The sequence below is a fragment of the Capsicum annuum genome, unplaced genomic scaffold, assembly GCF_002878395.1.
Source record: "Capsicum annuum cultivar UCD-10X-F1 unplaced genomic scaffold, UCD10Xv1.1 ctg2517, whole genome shotgun sequence".
NCBI classification, from domain to species: Eukaryota; Viridiplantae; Streptophyta; class Magnoliopsida; order Solanales; family Solanaceae; genus Capsicum; species Capsicum annuum.
In genome coordinates this window covers 105,749-115,385 of record NW_025831356.1, presented here as the reverse complement: position 1 = coordinate 115,385, position 9,637 = coordinate 105,749, and positions in this window count along the sequence as shown.

Here is a 9,637-nt window from a genome sequence, read left to right as displayed (position 1 = left end):
GGCTATAATGGCAATCCAACGGGCACCGCTATTGTGGCGCTTTGCGGTGAACACCCGGTTCTCGCTCATCCTTTTCTAGAGAGCCACCACGATAGTGGCGCTTCGCGGTGGCCCAGTAAATTATAATTTTTGGTCGATATCCAATTTTGATCTAAAGTTTAATAAGGGCATTTTGGTCAATCCCCAAGGCCTCAATCCGTCCAAAATACTTCATTAAGCATATACCAAAGCACTTTATGCTTATTTCATCACTTTTCTCTCAAAAGAAAATCCTAGATCATCAAAGCTACTTCCCTAAGAAACCCAATTCTTCCATTAATTCTCCAAGTAAATTCAAGATTAACGATTCCAGAACTCTAAGAATTCATCTCCAAAGCATCAATAGAGATCAAAGATTCAAGTTTTAGCAGCTAGTTCATCAATTGAGGTATGTGGGGTTATGAACAAGGATATTCCTTTCATCCTTGTGCCCGAAACTTATTTTAATTATGAATTTACTAAATTTTATATGATTTTCCTTGAAATTGAAGTTAGGGTTTATACCCATTAATTTTATTTTCAAGCGTATGAGATTTCCAATGATTTAGAAGTTGAATTACATGATTATGTTCATATTTTCATGCATATTGCAGAAATTTCCAGATTTTGAATTGAATTATAAATGTTTACATTATCAAACATAAATATTTTAATGGTTTAGCGTGAGATTGATACATGGGCCACTAAGCCCTAATTAAAGATTTTTTTTCAAGAATGATTGTGCTATAAGCACCCTATGACTAGATTCCCTTCAGATTATTGATAAAGATTTGACCTTTTGGTCTCAGAATAGATATGAAATCTACTTTACAGATTTAGACTACAAATTTAGCTTACAGATATATGGTTGGTTTTCATTATAAACCATTAGATTATTTTAAAAGTGGATTTCCATTAAAATGAGCATACAGATTTAATGGGAGTAGTATTTAGCATTGAGATGGGTACGTTACCACGATTTCATACCCCAGAACTATGTGCCAATGTAGGATTTAGATTGTTATCACTTCTACATGGATGATAGATATGTGATCACTTAGATAGGTTATACTCCTGGCAAGAGTATGACTCCTTTCCCCAACGTGAGGATTCCTCCTTAGGGGGACAAAAACATTGGACTCTATGAATGCTCATATGGTTTATATCGATTAGAAGAACCTCCCTACTAGTAAGGAAAAGCTTTAAAAGAATTTTCTTTAGATTAAGTATTTTTCCATGTAGAATGAGTTTTCAGATTTCACTTAGCCTATATGATTTGAGAATAACAACAGAATATAGATTTCAGAACTAAGTGTAATGGCTCATAAGATTTATGTTATGTGCTTTACTATTCATGATTTATGATCTTCAAATTTCAGATTACTCAAGCCTATGTGAGTCATTTACATTTAGCATGCATGATTTTATAAATTGTGATGATATTGCTTATTTATTGCATTCACCCCCATATACTCAGTACATCATTAAAGTACTGATCCACATATACATCTATGTGCTACATTGTCTTATAATGTAGGTTTAAGTGCTCAGTCTCAGCTGCGTGAGTGATTTTTGAGCATCTCATCTACATCCCTATAGTTGGTGAGTCCTCATAGTTTGGGGACTTAGCTATTCAAATTTCCAGTTTATTAGTAGATGTTTCATTATTCATTTCAGACAATTTGAGCCAGCTGGGGGCCTGTCCTACTGACTCTCTAGATTCAATCAGTAGAGGCTTGTCGGACTACTAGATTTAGTTTTTGACTTTTGATTTAGTATTCAGATTTTTTAGTATTATTTTACCAAGACCTATGTGATTAGTATGTTTCAGATAAGATTTTCGTATTTATTATGTTTTCATATTCATATTTCCCCTATGTTGAGATTAAGATCTAGTAGAAAAGTAGCCAGATTTAGCTCAGGACTACTTGGAGTTTAGAGCACCGTGTGGCATCCCAAAAATCAAATTTTGGGGCATTACAAACTTGGTATCAAAGCCTAAGGTTTAGAGAGTCCTAGGGATTCAAAAAAGCCTTGTTACATAGAGTCTTGATCATCGGTGTGAAGTGTGCCATATCTATGAGCAAGAGACTATGGTGCATTTTAGGAAATCAACTCTTCTTTTATGATCTATTGTGCATTCAGTGTCTTTATATGCTTCTAACTAATGCTCTCACGTGAAAAAAAAATGCCTCCTCATCGGGCATACAGAAATGATAACCAGCCACCTCAGCCAGCAAATTCTTTGAATGAGAATATGTTACATATAGATTTTTGGGATACCTTCCAGGCGCTAGCCCGAGCTGCGATAGCTAATGTTCAGGGTAACCGTCAGGATGCAATCCCACTTTAGTAAGATGGGGACTTAGCCATAGCCAGAATTTGAGATTTTATGAGAATGAACCCGCCAGAATTCTTTGGGTCAAAGGCAGGTGAGGACCCACAGTTGTATCTAGATGAGGTAAAGAAGATCACCTGAATTATGCATGTTTTTTAAGAGAAGGGTGTAAAATTGGAATCCTATAGGCTGAAGGATATTGCTTATGATTGGGTAGTAATGTGGAAGTAAAGTAGAAGGGAGAATACAACTCTCATGATTTGGCAGATATTTTAGGATGTGTTTTAGACAAATTCTTCCCACGTGAGATAAGGAAAGCTAAGATAGAAGAGTTCATAAACCTGAGGCAAGGCTCAATGACAGTGAAAAGTTCAACCAGTTGTCTAAGTATGCCCCTGATCAGATCGCTGACCCTAGGTTAAGCAAGAGTAATTTTGTGACCGATGTGTCTGGGTTAGTAGTTAAGGAGTGTAGGACTGCTATGCTCATTAGAGACATGGATCTTGCTAGGTTGATAATGCATGCTCAGCAGATTGAGGCAGAGAAATTGAAGAAAAGAGAGAGTAAATAAGAAGCCTAGAATAGGGTAGTTTGATTATGGTCATAATAGGTCTGGAGGAGGAAATAATTCATACTTTTAGAATTCGTCATCTTTGCCCGCACCTTCTTCAGCCAATGATCCCACACCCAGAAATAGGTAGAAACAGTAGAGTAATTCTTTTGTCCAGATCTCAGAATAGTGTGAGTGGAAATCCCAATCGTCCCCCATGTGTTAAGTGTGGCAAGAATTATGTGGGTCAGAAAGGTTGTTATGGTTGTGGCCAGATGGGTCACAGAATCAAAGAGTGCTCACATGCTAGATATAGAAACAGAGATGTTTGTCTCTAGACTTAGGCTAATAGTGCACCATGTCCTTTAGGTCACCTATCCCCTCCTCAGGGAGCTTTATCCAATACCGGTGACGGTTAGCGCTAGAATTGGTTTTATGCTTTACCATCCCATTAGGAGCAGAAGGATTCACTAGATATTGTTACTGGTATACTTCACATCTTTTATTTTGATGTTTATGTGTTGTTAAAACCTAGGTCGAGTTTCTCTTATGTGACCCCATTAGTTGCAGTAAATTTTGAGATAAATTCTGGAAAAATTCCTGAGCCCTTCTTGGTTTCTACTCCAGTAGGTGAGTTAGTTGTTGCTAAGCAAATCTATAAAAAGTTTTCTATCACTGTCCTTCATAAGGTCATGTTAACAGACCTAATAGAGTTAGATATGGTTAACTTTGATCTTATTCTTAGTATGGATTAGCTCTATTCCTGTTATGCTTCTATAGATTGTCGCACCCGAGTGATGAAGTTTCAATTCCCAAATGATCCAGTCTTTGACTAGTCAGGTAATTCAGTGTCTCCTAAGAGTTATTTTATATCTTACATTAAAGCCAGAAAGTTGATAGCAAAAGGTTACATTTATCATCTAGTTTGAGTCAAGGACACTAAGTCTGAGACTCCAACAATTCATTTTGTTCAAGTGATCAATGAGTTTCCTGATATTTTTCTAGAAGATCTTCCAGGGGTACCTCCCGATAGGGAAATAGAATTCGATATTGACATTCTCCCAGATACTCAGCCTATTACTATCCCTCCTTATCGTATGTCTTTCACTGAGCTTAAGGAGTTGAAAGAGCAACTTAAAGATCTTTTAAATAAAGGTTTTATAAGGCCTAGTATTTCTCCATGGGGCACTCCTATCCTATTTGTGGTAAAGAAAGATGGTTCTTTTTGAATGTCCATTGACATCGTCAGCTAAATAAGGTCACAATCAAGAACAAAGATCCTCTTCCTAGAATTGATGACTTATTTGTTTAACTCTAAGGTGCAAGTTATTTCTCAAAGATAGACCTTAGATCCGGCTATCACCAACTTAAAGTAAGAGAGTGTGATATTCCAAAGACAACCTTTAGAACCCATTATGGTCATTTTGAGTTTCTAGTCATGTCTTTGGGGCTAACCAATGCCCCAACAGCTTTCATGGACCTCATGAATCGAGTGTTCAAATAGCATCTAGACATGTTTGTCATAGTATTCATAGATGATATCCTTGTGTACTCCCATAGTAATGATGACCATGTAGACCATCTTAGAATTGTCTTGCAAACTCTTAAGGATCATCAATTGTTCGCTAAATTCAGCAAGTGTGAATTTTGGCTAATATCAGTAGCCTTTCTCGGCCATATTATTTTTGTCGATGGTATTAGAGTCGATCCCAAAAAGACAGAAGCTGTAAGAAATTGGCCTAGACCCATTTCTCCATCGAACATTAGAAGTTTCTTGGGTCTAGCTGGCTATTACCGCCATTTTGTTGAAAGTTTCTCATCTATTATGTCTCCTATATCTAGATTGACCCAAAAGAAAGTTAAGTTTCTGTGTTCGGATTCCTCCGAGAAGAGTTTTCAGTAGTTGAAGACTCGACTCACTTTAGCTCCAGTTTGAGCGTTACCCGATGGTACAGATGGTTTTTTGATATATTATGATACCTCTAGAGTTGGTTTGAATTGTGTGTTGTTGCAGAGAGGTAAGGCCATAGCCTATGCCTCTAGACAATTAAAGCCTCACGAAAAGAATTACCCAACCCATAATCTTGAGTTAGCTGTTGTGGTGTTTGCTCTGAAAATCTAGAGACACTATCTGTATGGTGTATATGTTGATATGTTCACGGACCATAAAAGCTTGCAGTATGTCTTATCCAGAGGGAGTTGAATCTTCATCAGAGAAGATGGTTAGAATTATTGAAGAATTATGATATGAGTGTGTTGTATCATCCAGGCAAGGCGAATGTAGTGGCAGACGCCCTTAGTAGATTGTCTATGGGTAGTGTTGCTCATGTGGAGAATGATAAGAAAGAATTAGCTCGAGAATTTCATCGTTTGGCTAGATTGGGTGTTAGGTTGGTTGACTCAGCTGAAGGAAATATTTGGGTTCAGAGTAGTTCTGAATCTTCCCTAGTTTCAGAAGTGAAGGAGAAGCAAGATATGGATTCTAGTTTGGTCAAACTAAAGGAGTCAGTTAAAGACCAAAATGTGAAGGTTTTCTCCTAAGGGGGAGATAGCGCGTTGAGATACCAAGGTAGATTGTATGTGCCATGTGTTGATGAGTTGAGATAGCAGATTATGGCTGAAGCGCATGGTGCGTATTATTTTATTTATCTAGGTGCTACCAAGATGTACCGCGACTTGTAGGAAATATATTGGTGGAGTGGTATGAAGAAAGACATAGCCAAGTTTATGGCCAAGTGTACAACTTTTCAATAGGTTAAGGTAGAGCACCAAAAACCTGGTGGTTTATTGCAAGAGTTTGGTATTCCTACCTGGAAGTGGGAAGAGGTGAATATGGATTTTGTGATTAGTTACCCCATTTGCATCATCATCATGATTTGATTTGGGTTATTATAGACAGATTGACGAAGTCAACGCATTTCTTACCAGTTCACATATCTTATACAACTGTGGATTATGCTATATTGTATATCCGAGAGTTAGTCAGATTTCATGAAGTGACTTTGTCCATCATTTTAGATAGGGGTACTTAGTTCATGTCTCAGTTTTAGAGATCCTTTCAAAAGGGTCTTGGTACCCAAGTCCATCTTAGTTCAGCTTTCCACCCTGAGACAGATGGTCAAGCAGAGAGGACCATCCAAAATCTAGAAGATATGTTAAGGGCATGTGCTCTTGATTTCAAAGGTAGTTGGGATGAGCATTTTCCATTGATTGAGTTCGCTTATAATAACAATTATCATTCTAACATTCAGATGGCCCCATTTTAGGCTCTCTATGGGAGGAGATGTAGATCACCTATAGGTTGGTTTGAAGTGGGTGAGGCCACTTTGCTTGGGCCTGATGCAGTGTTTGAAGCTAGGGAGAAAGTTAAGTTGATTAGAGAAAGATTGAAAACATCCCAGAGTCATCAAAAATCCCATGCAGATATAAGAAGAAGGGACCTCGAGTTTGAGGTTGGTGATTTAGTGTATCTGAAGATTTCACCCATGAAAGGGCTGAAGAGATTTGGCAAAAAGGGGAAGCTCAGTCCCCGGTATATTGGCCCTTATAGAATTCTGAGTCGTTTTGGAAGAGTAGCTTATGACCTTGATTTGCCTGCAGACTTAGCAGCCGTTCATCCAGTATTCGACGTCTCTATGCTTAAGAAGTGCATCAGTGACTCTACTATTGTAGTTCCTTTAGAAAGCTTAGATATTCAAAATGTCCTTCATACGAAGAGATTCTAGTTGATATTTTAGATCATCATATCCGTAGACTAAGAAACAAAGAAGTTCCCTTGGTCAAAGTTCTTTGGCGGAATCAGTATGTTGAAGATGCCACTTGGGAAGCCGAAGAAGATATGCGAGCCAAGTACCCTCACCTTTTCTCCGTAAACCCAGATTTAGCCAAAGGTAATACTCCTCCTTGATTAGGTTCTTTTCTAACCATATATTCAGCTATGTAGTTGTCCTCATGTAAGTTCATGCACTCACAGAATTACTCAGAAGCTCAAAATGATTTAGATTCAGTTGCTTAATTTATTTCAGTTGTGCATGATAGCTTATAGCCTTAAATTCCCCAGCACTCTCATCATATCTAGCCATATTCGAGGATGAATGTTCCCAAGGGGGAGATATTGTAATACCTTGTACCTTTTCTAGCTAAAATCCGTCCCTAAAATGTTAAGGGATAGTTTTCAAAATAAAGAATAACTATTTCATGTGGAATTTTCCAGATTTAGACCTCCCATTGTATGGAAAATTTAATAAGCTTTCCAACGATATAAAATTCGCCCAAATCCGACACTCGGTAAAGGAGTTATGGCATTTTTAAGTTGACAGTGTGCCACCTGGGCACTTAGCATGTCGCGGAGATTGCAAAATCTGCAATTGTCAAATTCCAGTGGCCCTCCGCGATAGCCCATTTCGGAGAAGCCCATTTTCCCAATTTTCCCATTTCAGTGAGATTTTGCAATTTTCGTAGGTCGTGTCAAGGGCTAAAATGGCAATCCAAGGGGCACCGTGATTGTGGCGCATCACGATGAATGCCCAGTTCCCGCTCGTCCTTTTTTAGAGAGCCACCGCGATATGACGCGTCGCGGTAGCCTAGTAAATTGGGATTTTTTGTCAATTTTCAGGTTTGATCTAAAGTTTAATAGGGGCATTTTGGCCAATCCCCAGGGCTCAATCTATCCAAAACACATAATTAAGCATATACAAAAGCACTTTATACCTATTCCATCACTTTTCTCTCAAAAGAAAATCCTAGATCATCAAAGCTCCTTCTCTAAGAAACCCAATTCTTCCATTAATTCTCCAAGGAAATTTAAGATTAACGATTCCCAATACAAGAACTCTAAGAATTCATCTTCAAAGCATCACTAGAAATCCAAGATTCAAGTTTTAGCATCTAGTTCATCAATTGAGGTATGTGGGGTTATGAACAAGGATACTCCTTTCATCCTTGTGCCCAAAACTTATTTTAATTACGAATTTACTGAATTTTATGTGATTTTCCATGAAATTGAAGTTAGGGTTTATACCCATTAATGTTATTTACAAGCTTATGAGATTTACAATGATTTAGAAGTTGAATTGCATGATTATGTTCATATTTTCATGCATATTGCAGAAATTTCCAGATTTTGAATTGGATTATCAATGTTTACATTATCAAGCATGAACATTTTGATGTTTTAACGTGAGATTGATACATGGGCCATCAAGCCCTAATTAAAGATTGTTATTTCAAGAATTGTTGTGCTATAAACACCCTATGACTAGATTCCCTTCAGATTATTGATAAAGATTTGACCATTTGGTCTCAGAATAGATATGAAATCTACTTTACAGATTTAGATTACAGATTTAGCTTTACAAATATATGGTTGGTTTTCATTATAAACCATTAGATTATTTTAAAAATGGATTTCCATCAGAATAAGCATACAGATTTAATGGGAGTAGTATTTAGCACCGAGATGGGTACGTTACCACGATTTCATACCCCAGAACTATATGTCAACGTAGGATTTAGATTGTTCCCACTTCTAAGTGGATGATAGATATGTGATCATTTAATAGGTTATACTCCCTGGCAAGAGTATGACTCCTCTCCCCAATGTGAGGATTCCTCCCTAGGGAGACAAGAACATTGGACTCCATGAATGCTCACATGGTTTATGTCGTCTAGAAGAACCTCCCTACTAGTAAACAAAAGTTTTGAAAGAATTCTCTTCAGATAAAGTATTTTTCCATGCAGAATGAGTTTTCATATTTCACTTAACCTATATGATTTGAGAATAAGAATAGAATACAAATTTCAGAACTAAGTGTAATGGCTCAATAGATTTATATTATGTGCTTTACTATTCATGATTTATAATCTTTAGATTTCATATTACTCAAGCCTATATGAGTCATTTACATTTAGCATGCATGATTTTATAAATTATGATGATATTGCTTACTTATTGCATTCACCCTCATATACTTAGTACATCATTAAAGTACTGATCCACATATACGTCTATGTGCTACATTGTCTCATAATGTAGGTTCAGGTGCTTAGTATCAGCAACATGAGTGATTTTCAAGCATCTCATTTACATACTTGTAATTAGTGAGTTCTCATAGTTCGGGACTTAGCTTTTCAGATTTCCAGTTTATTAGTAGATATTTCATTATTCATTTTAGAGAGTTTGAGTTAGCTGGGGACTTGTCCCAGTGACTCTCTAGATTCAGTCAGTAGAGGCTTGTCGGACTACTAGATTCAATTTTTGTCTTTTGATTCAGTATTTAGATTTTTCAGTATTGTTTTACCAAGACTTGTGAGATTAGTAGGCTTCAGATAATATTTCCGCATTTATTATGTTTTCATATTCATATTTCCCCTATGTTGAGATTCAGATTTAGTAGAAAAGCAGTCAGGGTTAGTTCAGGACTACTTGTAGTTCAGAGCACCGTGTGGCTTCCTGAAAATCAGATTTCGGGGCGTTACAAAGGGTTCGTTCATTCAATAATTAATAGTAATCTTTCCTTTAATTTTTTAAATAAATATGATATGGGTAAAGGGTAATTTAACTAAAAAATAGTTGTAAATAACTGATTTAAATAACTTTCAAAGAAGAAGACGAGAATGAAAGAGCAATAGTGAACCATACCTGCAATGTCAAAAGCAAGGGGATCAAAATAATAATTTCAGTCGAGAAAAGATATAGATCAGTTGAGAACAGAAAGGTTCCTTATGAGAAA